Source organism: Argiope bruennichi, chromosome 7 (genome assembly GCF_947563725.1).
Source record: "Argiope bruennichi chromosome 7, qqArgBrue1.1, whole genome shotgun sequence".
NCBI lineage: Eukaryota > Metazoa > Arthropoda > Arachnida > Araneae > Araneidae > Argiope > Argiope bruennichi.
The window spans coordinates 25,808,112-25,821,900 of record NC_079157.1 but is presented as its reverse complement, the minus strand read 5'-3'; the positions used below and the strand labels follow the sequence as shown (position 1 = coordinate 25,821,900).

The following is a 13,789-nucleotide window of genomic DNA, read 5'->3' as shown; positions in this document are numbered from 1 at the left end:
ATATACTGTTCAAACAGAAAGGCGCCGCAAGACCCAAGGTCCAGGCTCTCGTTTCTGCTGTGAAAACAAAGAAATCGAGAAGCCCCAAACCGCAGATCAATGTCTTCGATGATATCAGACAAACAGTGGCAGGTGGTCTTAGTTTTTTACATCGACTGTGGGGTTTAAAAAGACCAAAGATTCGTTCAACTTCACCACATCTGTCGAATCAGCAACCTGTTGAGTACTTCGCTCGTTCTAGCAATCTAATCTTCCAAGATGAAACTTTTCGCCTACATCGTTGCCGCAGCAATGGCTCTCTTGCTTCTCATGACACCTAATGGTAAGAATTATTTTTCATCTTCTGCTCTTAGTTTTTATGTTTGAAAGATTGTATAGGATTCTTACAAGCTTGATAGGAAGAATCCTTTAAAAATTCCCATTCTTTTTCTTTTCGTGCATAATGTTTTATTTATTTTAACTTGCAATGGAAAATTGCGAGCTCAAATATGACCAAAACTTATAAATAGAGGTTTTTCCCCCGTATTACTTTTCATAACTGTATGAAATTAAGAATATTTTATTCATATTGTTTTATTTCTTTTAACTTGTAATGAAAAATTCTGAGCTCAGATATGATCAAAACTTTCAAACAGAGCTTTTCTTCCTGTTTTACTTATCATAACTTTATGATATTATGAATACTTTATTCATATTGTTGCATTCCTTTTAACGTGTAACAAATATGACCAAAAACATAAATAGAGCATTAATATCATACATTTATCATAACTGTATGATATTACGAATATTTTATTCCTATTGTTTTATTGCTTTTAACTTGTAATGGAAAATTCCGAGCTCAAATATGATCAAGACTTACAAATAGAGCTTTTTGCGCCGTTTTACTTATAATAACTGTAAGCTATTATGAATACTTTAAGGCGTAACGTGAATTATGCTCTGGAAATCGCCTATTTTTGTTTCACGTATTTCTCCCCCCCTTCCTCTCCCATAATGTTTTTTGAAAAGGCATGAACTCATCGTTATAAAGAAAAGGGGAAAAGGCCTCATTACATGGGCCAGAAATACTCTCCTTTGATCATTACTTTTTTCGAACAATAAGTGAAGGCAACATATACTGGCACAATTTTAATTTGAACATTGCTTTTTTGCTTTTTTAAAATAATAAATAATCTGATAATGATAATAAAATATTACCCACGTATAAGAAAGAAACCTTCGAAAAGTTCAGTAAAATTTACTGCTTCACGAAGATTTTGAAAAAAAAGTGCAAAATCTGTTAAGAAATTGTAGAAATACGTCCAAATTTTGAAATGGATGCATTATTTGGAAAAGAAATCTTAGAAACAGATTGAATAGATAGCTCTATAATTTTAGAAACAAATTGTATTCTCTCTCATTCAGTTCTATTTGATAATGTTTAATTTATTATTATCAGATACATTTATATTGACACAAAATGCAGAATATTCATCCCAATATACGATAAAATGCAGATTATATTCGATATTCCGTTCGATGTTATGCATATCATTATGTAACATATCGAAATTGAGTCTATTAATATAGGAATTAGTATGTATTAAAAACTATGATGCATATAAATCAGAAAAGCAATTACATATAAATAAATAATTCTAATACTGTAAAAATGAGACATAAAGATAAATCAAATAAATATATTCCTTTATAAAGCAAACAGAAATAATTAACAGATATATAAATTTTAAATAAAAGACTCTTTCTCTAGTTAACATTCTTTTATATATATTTTTTTGCTTCCAATTCAAGATTGATTAATTTACTTCTACTTTTTTACCTTAAAAGAAAAACAACAATGCAAACATGCACACACATAAAAAGAAAATCATTCTAAATCTTAACATAAATATTTTGCAAGAATTCAGAAATATATCCAAGAAATAATAAATATATCCAATTATAAAAAGAAAAAAAAAACGAAAATTGTATAGAAACTTTTCATTTTATATTATGGAGAATTTTGAGATTATTTCCTACCTATGTTAATTGACTATTTTTTTTTCTTATTCCAATTGTTAAAAGACTTTAAAAAATTATTTTAATCTATGAAGATCTGGGGCAATATAGGTGAAAATGCATGTTGTGCTAAAAAATCAAAATTCACTGACAAATTATAAATATTTTGGACCAAAACTTGTTTCTCACTTTTTTCATAAATTTATTTATTTAGTATGCTATTATTAAATTAGTCGACTGATAAATAATTTTGTATGCTATTATTAAATTTCTTGAATGTAAAGCTAACTATTTTTTGTTCTCTTTTTAGCCATGGCTCAAGACAGTAAGTTTTTATGCAACAAATATTCTTTTTAACAAATGATTTAGCAATATTTAAATGAATAAAATTTGTTTTTTTTAATTTTTAACTTAATAAATTAATTTATTTAAATAAATTATTCATAAATTTCTTTATATTGTTAACTTTACTAATGCAATTATTTTCTTTTACAGGCACTACAGGAGCAGGTAGATTTGTGCTCTTATTTAATTTATTAATCCTTTAGTATACTTTTTAAAAATAAATTTTATTGGTAAATTCTTGATGAAAATTTAGGAAATAAGTATATAAGTTCATGTCAAATTTTTTCTGATCAAATAAAATACTCTTATCATTACAATGATTAAAATAAAAAAGATTATTATTATTATAAAATGGTACTTGGTTCTTAATATCTATTCATTTGATACAGCTTTTTTCAACAACTGTATATTTATATAAAAATTAATATTTATTAATAATATTAATCTTTCAAATAATTAAAATATAACGATGGAACTCCTGAAGTATAAAGTCTTTAGCCAATCAGGACATGCAATATCTATCAATGTTTAGATACCATTTTGCAGCGCATTAAGAAAATGTAATATCTAATGATATGTTATAAATCACAAAGATATAATTCACAAAAATATATCACTTCAACTATTTGCAATTCTGCTACTTTGCAGACGATAGAAAAGTACCTGTAATCAGCAGACGAAAATTTTAATCCATCTTCCATGGTTCAAGGAAAAAAAAATCTGAATTTGATATCCAAACGATAATTTTTCAAACGATAAAATTCTTCTATTTCCAATTAATTAAATTGAAGCATATTTTTTTTGTAAAAATATATTTATTTTTGGTTATGTGCAATTTTTTAAAAATAATTTTATTATTAAATGCATTATAAATATATCTTGAATTCATCTACCAATGTTGGATATTTTTATATAGTGAGAAATAATTATTTGATGAGGATTTTTTTTCATCTGTCATATAGCGATTTTTGATGGTTTTTTGTGAAAATTTATATCAAGCACATTTCTATCTGTTGTGCAATCACCATTTAATATTCTTAACTCGTATTTACTTCCAATTTAATATCAGTATAATGTAGTCATATAAAATCTTTGAGTTATGCTTCTTGGATTTCTTACCATTTATTTCGTACTGTTTCTTTTAAAGTCTAAAGTTATGAATTTTCCTGTATTTAGAATTATTATTCTTATAATGCATATATTTAAATTATTAATTAAGAGATTCTATATTGATAAATTTTATATTTAATTTTTAATTTCAGAATACAATTCATTCGAAAATTTATAGAGTATTTCTTTACGATTTCCTTTTTACTGATGGCCATAATAGAAAATATTCCTAATTTTTTTTAAATTATTATTTTCAAGAATTTAAGACTTGTCTTTGATTGATATCAATAAATACTAAATATAATTATTAACTTACTAGTAATAATTGCATAGGATAAATATCAGAAATCTATACCTTTTTTCTCTGACTTCTATTATAAAATGTGCTGGGAAAAAATTCTTACTTCAGAACTACTTCAAAGGTTGTTTACCATTCATGATTGATAAACGTCAATAAGAACTTTATTTATATGTTATTAATTAACAGACAGATAATAATTACTGATTCTTATAATTTTTTTAATTAATAATACAGTAATATTTTATGTATTTGATGTAAAGATTTCATAAGTGAGATTGAAAATTATTAAAGGTAATTTGATGCAGATTCATTAATGCATAAAAAATTAATTTGATTCTCATTTTAGGAGGTAGTACACCTTCTGGAACCACAGGTAAATTACTTTATCATTTCCATTAAAATAACTAAAAAACAAATTCAATGAAATATTTTTAGAAATGTTATATATTTTAATGGCACTTAAGTGTTTGAAAATCCAATATAAGAGGTTTTTCATTCAGTTTACAATTCTACGAAAATTGTTTGATTAATCTATTCAGATATTAAATTTATTACTGTTAAAAAATTGGTGAGAAATACTTTAAATATTTGAACATTTTATATATCGAAAAAAATTTAATTTATTCAGATGATATTTTATGATTATTTTGTTTCATAGTGCCTTTATCTCTTGTGAAAGATTTGTTTCAGTTTTTGAAAAAAAATCTTTTGTGTATTTAGTTTAAGCTGTATTCTAATAAAAATAAATACTATATGAAATAATTCAAATACTAATAAAAATTTCTTCCTTAGCTTCATAATGTAAGTATATGAATCAATTTGTTTAGTGTGCACATTCTAATTAATAAAGGAATTTTTCTTTAACACAACATAAAAGGATCAAAACTTTTCTAATCTTCAAAAGCGAAAAAAATAGTTTTGTTTTTTACGCCAGTGATATAGTAGATCATTTGTAAAATTGATATTGAAATACATAAACATATAAATATTTTTTTTTTTTTTGCTTTCAAGCTGAATTTTTTAATTCCATCTTCTAGTTTAACTTGTTTCACATAATCAATCAGATATATGATAATATTTTACATTTTATTTCGCTTTGGATTTCATTAAAAATGGATAAATAAGTTTTATAAGCCTTGTAATAAAATTTCTGAAAATTAAAAAAAAAATTAACAATACAAAGAATTGGTTCCTGGAACTGCAATGTATAAATGCACTGTCATCACAAGAAAAATGCATGAATGACTTATTATTTTTGTAATTTTTATTCAGTTCTTAATAAATGATAAAAATATTCATTAGGTCCCTTATATTAAAAAATAGAATTCATGTGTCAGAAAAAATGATTCATAAAAATTCTATGCTCTGTTAAAGTGTCTTATAAAAGAAATGAATTTTCCCAAAAATTACAAAATAAATAAAATTGATAAATCACTAAAATTGCTTAAAATTTCTAATTTTTTTTTAAAAAAAGCTCAATTTTTTTACTTTTTAATGTTTAGAATTTAAAACGAAATGCAAATCATCATTTTCAGAGTATTTTCATCATATATAAGATGCATTCTATCGAATGTAATGCAAAAATAGTTAGAATCACTATGCATTTTTTTTTGTATTTTTAAAAATATTCCAATGAATCTAATCTAAGAATAGTTAAAAACATCGAATCGCATTTTTCGTGTTTTCCATATACTTTCTAAAAGATTTTAAGGCATTTAATACGAAAACAGTAAAAATATCTGCTTCAGGGTGTTATTGTATGTTTCCATTATACGTTCTTAAACATTCTAAGGAAAGTAATTCAAAAATAATTAGAATCGTCGTATTATAGGATCTTGGTGTGTCTTTATTATACGTTCTTAAACATTCTAAGGAAAGTAATTCAAAAATAATTAGAATCGTCGTATTATAGGATCTTGGTGTGTCTTTATTATACGTTCTTAAACATTCTAAGGAGAGTAATTCAAAAATAATTAGAATCGTCGTATTATAGGATCTTGGTGTGTCTTTATTATACGTTCTTAAACATTCTAAGGAAAGTAATTCAAAAATAATTAGAATCGTCGTATTATAGGATCTTGGTGTGTCTTTATTATACGTTCTTAAACATTCTAAGGAAAGTAATTCAAAAATAATTAGAATCGTCGTATTATAGGATCTTGGTGTGTCTTTATTATACGTTCTTAAACATTCTAAGGAGAGTAATTCAAAAATAATTAGAATCGTCGTATTATAGGATCTTGGTGTGTCTTTATTATACGTTCTTAAACATTCTAAGGAAAGTAATTCAAAAATAATTAGAATCGTCGTATTATAGGATCTTGGTGTGTCTTTATTATACTTTCTTAAACATTTTAATGAAAATTATTAAGAAAATAAATTCATTGTAGTTTTATATTTCTATTATACTTTCTAATGATTGTACATTATACTCTCTTTAACATTCTAATGGATGTTCATTATGCTTTTTTAAACATTCTAATGAATGTTCATTATTATTTTTTAAATCATTCTAATAAATGTAATTCATAACCTAATCGCTGCAACAAAGAATAGTTGTGTGTTTTCCTTATATCCTATTAAATAGTTTAATAAATGTATTTAAAGAATATTTGTAATCATTTTATATCAAAATTGTCGAATTTTCATTGTACTTTTAAAAATATTCTAATGAAAGTAATTCAAAAACTATTTGAGTCGCTGTAGCTTTTCATTATATTTTTGAATCATTTTCTAAATGTCATTAGAATTGTTGCGTGTTTTCATTGCACTTACTTAAGCATTCTAATGAAGACAATTGAAAAATGAATAGAATCCTTTTTATTAACAAACTTTGTATTAGGATTTCATCCTGAACTGATAAATTGATTATACAGGCCAGTCTAAAACCATAAAATATATTTTATTTATTTAAATCATGCAATTGATGTTGTAATGAAATCTTTTTCAGCTGCACGAGATGCTTCGGAATGAACCATTTTTCAGCCGAAGGAACGATTTTGGACCTGGAATTTCGGTGGCGTTGATTCTTTTCTTCAAAGATTCTTTCTGCTGTTTTTGAAGAAGAATTTTTCTACTTCATGAAACTTCACATTTCTTCTCAATAAAATCTCTTCTTTTAAATTTCCGTGTCTCGTTTTTTTATTGATGTCTCAGCAGTTTTTAGTTTCTCGTAGATGTAATATAAAGAAAATATAATAATCGCCAAAAAAAAAAAAAAAAAAAATCGAACACTCATCTCCACATCTTAGTGCTTCAAGAGTTCGAAAAACACATTTTTGAAAAAATGTCCGTCTGTTTGCTTGTCTGTGACAAAGAAAACTCAAAAACAATTTGAGCTAGACGATTGGAATTTAGTATACGGTCTTTGCACCAAATTTGCAGATATCTATAAAATTTTGTGTAAAATCTACTCAGAGAAAGCCAGTCTATCCGGCTGTTCGAATATAAGTTAACGCTATAACTACAAAACGAAGAGAGCTAAACAGATAAAATTCAATACACAGATTTAACAGCTATAATGCAGAAACCTGTCGAATTTTATGCCAAATCTAACTCCAACACTAACTACTTAAATCTACTAACTTAAAATCTGTAAAGTGTATTTTGTAATTCGACTTTATAGAAAATACGAAGGATGTTTTTTTATTGCATTTAATAAAATCTACAACTACATTTTATAATTAATTTTCATAAAATTCATTTAAATATTCGAAAAAAAAATGAGTAACGAAGATATTATATTCTTACATCGGCAAATACTGTTTATTGTGAGGATATCAGGAGATCACACAAATGTAATTTCACTGTCAGAGACAACTTAAGTAGGCAGAGAATTTTGGACAAAAACAGAATTTGCAAGTGATCAGTCATTTTCGCTTTGAATATAAAAATTCATACTTTGACTTAATATTAATATTCATTCTCTGAAGTTGAATTCTTTTGGGCGATTTTTCGCCTAATATAATTCCGATAATTTTTCTTGCAACTCTAAAAATCGTTTGATATCACATCTTGCATATATTTATGATGGCTGACTTTTTGCCAGATTTGAGAGGTTTGGCACAATTTTGCTGTGCTTGATGAAACTAATCTTATGCCAGGTGAAAATTTATTTTAATGTACTTCTTATTTCCACTATGGTAACCCAAACGAGCAATAGTTTTTCAGACAACCATGTTATTGATTTGTGTGCTAATTTGTTTCCTTGTTGAATTATTCGCAACATCAGAGATTTTGAATTGTTGGCGTCCTTGGCGATTTGAACGGGTGCACTAAAGTAGATTTTAACCTTAAATACTCTCAATTTCATTACGCAAAGAAGCCACTAATTGCAAAGTAAGTATATATTTGATTAAATGTGAGGTATTATTTTTATTACTAAGATTGATTTATATATTTAAGTGCGTGTTTATAATTTATACAAGTTAGCATAAATAGTAAATATCTGGATAAACCGAGTTTCGTTCGCCAGGTTTTTTTTAAATCCTGTTTTTTTCGGAGAAAATATTTAGATACGAATCACATACTGATTATATAGGAATATTTTTCAATCTTACCTACATATGAACTGGTTATTTAAATAAAAAAAATCATGAATGCACTTAGTCTGACATGTTATTCGAAGCAATATGCTTTATTACAGTATTCATTTTGCAGTTTATCGAGCATTATTTATATTTTTGAACTTACACTCAGTTTTAACAAGGTGAAATCGGGTCTCAGATGGCGCTATAGGGAATTGTCAACAAGAGAACAGATAGAAAACGGATCTAATAGTTAGTCATGAATAATGTTTTTTTAAAATATAAAATCGCGTTCTTACAGGAACGACACCTATAAAAATATTGTTACGAATCCTTGCGTAACAATAATTTAATGTGGCTTCCCAGCACAGTGGGTTCCATAAGAGATCCCAGAGCTTGGCGACAAACTTGGCGACCATTTGGCAACTTGATGACGACTTTGGTGCCAAAATAGATTATACCCGAAACATCGGAGGATTTTCCCGATCCGTCCAGTAGGAACGGAGATACGCCTCGAACGTTCCTGATTGGTTGAGAGGCTTCTAGCCCCACCTCCTAAGACATATAAAAGGAGCTGCAGCTGCCGGGGAGTGACGCTGAAGTGAGTCGTGAACCGGGGGTGAATTGAGAAGTCGTGAACCAGTGGTGGGCCAGTGGAGTCGAAGAGTAGTCGGGATCGATGGTAAAGAAAGCCTTCAAGAGATAAGCGGAGCAGCGACGGAGTGAAGCTAGTGCTGAACTAAGCTGTGCGCTACAGTTTGCAGTAGAGTCTGTTGTATGCTGCACGTCTCGGCTGAAGATAATCGTCTTCTGTGCTGTATATAGTTGTCGTCTTTGTGCTGTCCTGTGTGACTTCGTGTAAATAAACGTCGTTGTTTTATTTTCTACTGCCGCCTGGTGATTGAGCTTTCTTCACACCATATAACCCCCACTATCCAAACGAACCCGGAAATTTCGTAACAATATTAAATATAAATTCGGACACACGCGTCATTAATGCTATTCTGACCACTATGGGGCACTCCCCACTCTTCGAAGTGGGATATACTTATTCTAAATAGTTATAATTTTTTTTGCTTAAAATCTCGTTTTTTTCACGAAATACACCTATACAGATAAATTAAAAAGCAAAGCCTTATCTAAATATAAAATTTGATCCAAATCATTAGATCCGTTTCCGAGATACACTAAATAAACTTATATATATACAAGAATTGCTCGTTGAAAGTTACAAGATGTAGTCTAGGATTCTGTGTCTAAAAATTGTGACAACAGAAGTAATATGATTTGAACAGGAAATTTTATAAATACAACTCTGTAAAGTTGCTTGATAAAAGGGAGAAAACTCCACAGCCATCATCAATATTTCAAAAAGGATGTATTCTCTCAAAGTGGTGCACCCCCTTTTAAATTTTTTAACGAAAGGGAGGGAGAGAGCTTTCTTGTATTTTGTGTAATGTTCTTTAGAGTAGGCCCAAAGGGGAATAAGTTCATTCAAGGTATACGGAAGTCAAGATTTGCCGAGAAGAAAATGTCATAAATCATTTTATGAATCTAGACATAAACTACTTTTAAAGGTTGTCGATAGCTTTCAGATATAAGTATCCACATGGAAAATGTATTTCAAGTTAAATAAACAACAAAAAAATGTCTTTAAATCTATTTGATGACTTAACGTATTTGAGTTTGGCCTTTTGCTTATGTGGAACATCGAAGGTATATCAATAACAAAATATTATCTTACTTGAAGTTCATTTTAGGTAGCCGACTACGTTCGAAGCAATATTTTTGAAAAATTGGATATTTTAAAAACTATTTATGGATTTTAGATGTATTGTCAATTATAAACACTATATATACAAAAAAATTATTTGGAAATATAATATATTTTGAGAAATAAGAAAATGTGTAGTAAATTTTAATGAAATTTAACCAAAACGGTTAACACTCTATACGAAATTGTAATGCAGCTATCCTATTTTTCTTTGTACACAAGTTATAGAATATAATGATGAATGAAATGAACCAAAATCTAAGAAACATTTTGAGATGCAAAGAAATTATGGGTAAAAATGTACGTATATATACATTTTTTCCATACATTTACAACTTAATTTTTCTAAAAACGCCTATAAATAAAAAAGTATTTCACCAACAATAAAACTTTTGGTTCATTTCATTGCCCACAGTATTTAAAACACACGCTGAAATTTTTATGTAAATACCTCTATTAGTTTTTGAGATATCATGTTAACGGTGGAAAATTTTTATAAAAATTAAAGTTTAAGAAAATGGAAGTTAAAAAAATATTTTAGCTAAAAAATTGTTTAAAATTATCCTGGATGATAGATCAGACCTTCCTTTTCCTAGAAAATACTATTTTGGAAAGAAGAAAGCCTGAACTACAAGAAATAATAATAAAAGAAGAATTCGCCAATGTGGTCGAAAGCAGTGTTTTTAACGTAGTCGGACCACTTAGGCAACACGATAATTTATAATTTTTTTTTGTTGATGTTTTCAATTATATTTCATGGAATTTTACGTAAAACAATCCTCTATAGCTATCCCTGACAAAATATTGTGAATTATTTCTAAACTTTCGTAAAACTTCAGTTGTTAAAAATTTTGAGTTTTTTTTAAATATACTGATTTTGCAACAAATTTTTCCAGGTAACTATTACATACTATTTAAAATTTGCTATATATTACTTCCTGCTAATGACATTTAATTTTTTTAAATTATGAAATAAGCAAAAAAAAAAAAAAAAAAAAAATCAGAAAAACGCATTAATTTTTGATTTCTAGCCTTTTTAAAAAACTATTACACATCTTTAAACTAATACATTAAAAAGTTTAATGAAAAGCGTATTTTAGAGCATTCACAAAAAATCATATACCTACTTCAATTTAAAAAAAATCCCTCAAGATTTCGAAAAATAATATATAAGCAAAAAAACAAAACAAAGCAAAATGAAACTATAACTTATCTATTTTTTTTATTTGTTTGAGATGGCCATTAACATTGTAGTTCTTGTTTTTTTTTTGTCACAACGTTCCACTAATTTTGCTATTTCAGATAAAGAAATAGTTTTGCGCGCTCTTTTAAATCTTTCAAAAACATCGTATATCGGATGAAACAGCAGCCATTTTTAGGGCCTTAGTCCGCCTTTTCATTGCTGATAATTCCAACATTAGTAAACCAGCAAACGTTTTTTTTTTTTTTTTTGCATTAATTGAGGACTTCTCCTAAATGAGCATTTTTCAGATTTTTAATTAAGTGAGGCAGCATAAGTTAATTAGAAATTAGAGAAATGCTCATCTAGGAGAAGTCCTCGAATAATGCCAACTTCCAAATATACATTTATGAGCAATGATTTAGTGAATGTTACCTAACAAGTCTTTGCATTTTGTATGTGTACAGACTGACTTATTTTTATAACAATTGCTGTTATCGATCGATCACATTTATTGCAAATTGAATTTAATAGGTAATATATTGTTACGAAATTTCCGGGTTCGTTTGGATAGTGGGAGTTATATGGTGTGGAGAACACTCAATCAGCAGGCGGCAGTAGAAAATGAAACAACGACATTTATTTACACGAAGACACACAGGACAGCACAAAGACGACAACTATATACAGCACAGAAGACGATTATCTTCAGCCGAGACGTGCAGCATACAACAGCATACACAGCAGCATATAAAACAGCATAAACAGCAGCATACAACAAATCTCTACTGTAGACAGTAGGGCACAGCTTAGTTCAACACTAGCTTCACTCCTTCGCTGCTCCGCTTATCCCTGGAAGACCAGTTGTTCACCGTCGACTCCACTGGTTCACGACGACCCGGCAGCTGCGGCTGCTTCCTTTTACAGGTCTCAGGAGGGCGGGGCCAGAAGCCTCTCAACCAATCAGGAACGTTCGAGGCGTATCTCGGTTCCTACTGGACGGATCGGGAAAATTCTCGATGTTTCGGGTATAATCCATTTTGGCGCCAAATTCGCCAAATTCGTCGTTAAGTCGCCAAATGGTCGCCAAGTTTGTCGCCAAGCTCCGGGACCTCCAACGCGACACCGGACTCCGTCCAATACAGATGACTGTAAAACATTCTTCCCGATGGTGGAACCAACTACGCTGGGAAGCAGCATTACAGATTCGTAACAATATGATATTTTAATTGAAGTGATGGATTCAAATAATGATGCAATTCAAAAATATGTAGTATCAAGAAGATTTGATTGCAATTTTTGATAAATGAACTTGTGAATGTCAACAGGAGTGATCTTCACAAAGATTTCTCGCATATTGTTTAATAAAGGTGTTATACTAAAGAATGCCTTGCATGGCACTGGCGTACAATAGCTACGAAATATTAGCCTTTGGCGTGAATTTAACAGTTTTACTGAATCTATCATGTTATCCTTGGCGAGTTATTTGGCGATTAAGGACTGGCATGCGGTTACTAACATCCGAAATTCGAATCAATATTTTAGATGTGTTTTTTCAAAAAGATTGAAGCAAAAATTTATTAACAAGCTGCACTTGTAGTCAAAAAATTCCATACCAATTTTAATATATTTAAGTAATTGCTTTTTTGATTTATTTCATTTATATGTTTCTGAAAGTTCAGACCGACAGACGGTCAATCCCTGATTGGATTTAGCTTAAATTTTTATAGGCGCCTACAATATAGATGCTAAATGTGCGTGCCAAATTTTATCTATCTAGCTCTCTTTGTTTTGTCCTTATCGAATTAATTTATATTCGAGCAGTATAGGAGACAGACTTTCTCTGAACCGATTTTGCTCAAAATTTGATAGAAATCTGTAAATTTGGTGTTAACACTGTACACCAAATTTCCTCTGTCTAGTTCGAAGAGTTTTTGTCGCAGACAGACAGACGGATATTTTACATAAATGTGTTTTTCAAATTCAGGCTGGTCTAAAACATGCAGATTTGTCAAACTGTGGAGTTCGAATTTTCTGAATTTTCTTTATATTTTCTCTATACTACGTATACGAGAAAGTCAAAAAAAAAAAAAAAATGATGCATTGAAACTTAAAAGATATTCGAGAGCTTGCTAAATTTTGAATTTTTTATGAAGGAAGGAAGTAATAAGTAATTTTATGATAACTCGCTCAGAAAGTCCTAACAGAATTAAAAAGAAAAGATGGCAACGAGCTAGAGCAAGGGCAGCAAATGAGAATACATGAGTCGAAAATTTTGATTAAGGAACTATTATAAATCAGCTAGGAAAAGCAGCTATTTGCGCTTCTTTAAACAAAAAAAGCAAGCAATGAATTTAGAGCCATTAAGGGAATAAAACATCCACCCTTTGAAAGTGTAAAAGACAGTCATTTGCACAAGCATTGTTTACGGGTTCGTTGCCCTAGCATCGGAATATTATGTGTTGAGAGAATGATATTTTTAGAATCTACAGAATGGTATCTACTGACTCAAAATTACTAAAATATATTTAATATAAGGGAACACATATAAG

At 28.7% G+C, this 13,789-nt stretch overlaps 1 long non-coding RNA gene across 1 annotated transcript; it reads left to right on the top strand.

The window, feature by feature from the left end:
- The first annotated feature begins 168 nt into the window (after positions 1–168).
- LOC129976357 (uncharacterized) lies at positions 169–6,880 on the top strand. Its single transcript, XR_008785130.1, has 5 exons — positions 169–322; positions 2,312–2,326; positions 2,497–2,511; positions 4,104–4,130; positions 4,550–6,880. It is a non-coding gene; the product is annotated as an uncharacterized LOC129976357 (long non-coding RNA).
- The last annotated feature ends 6,909 nt before the right edge of the window (positions 6,881–13,789 follow it).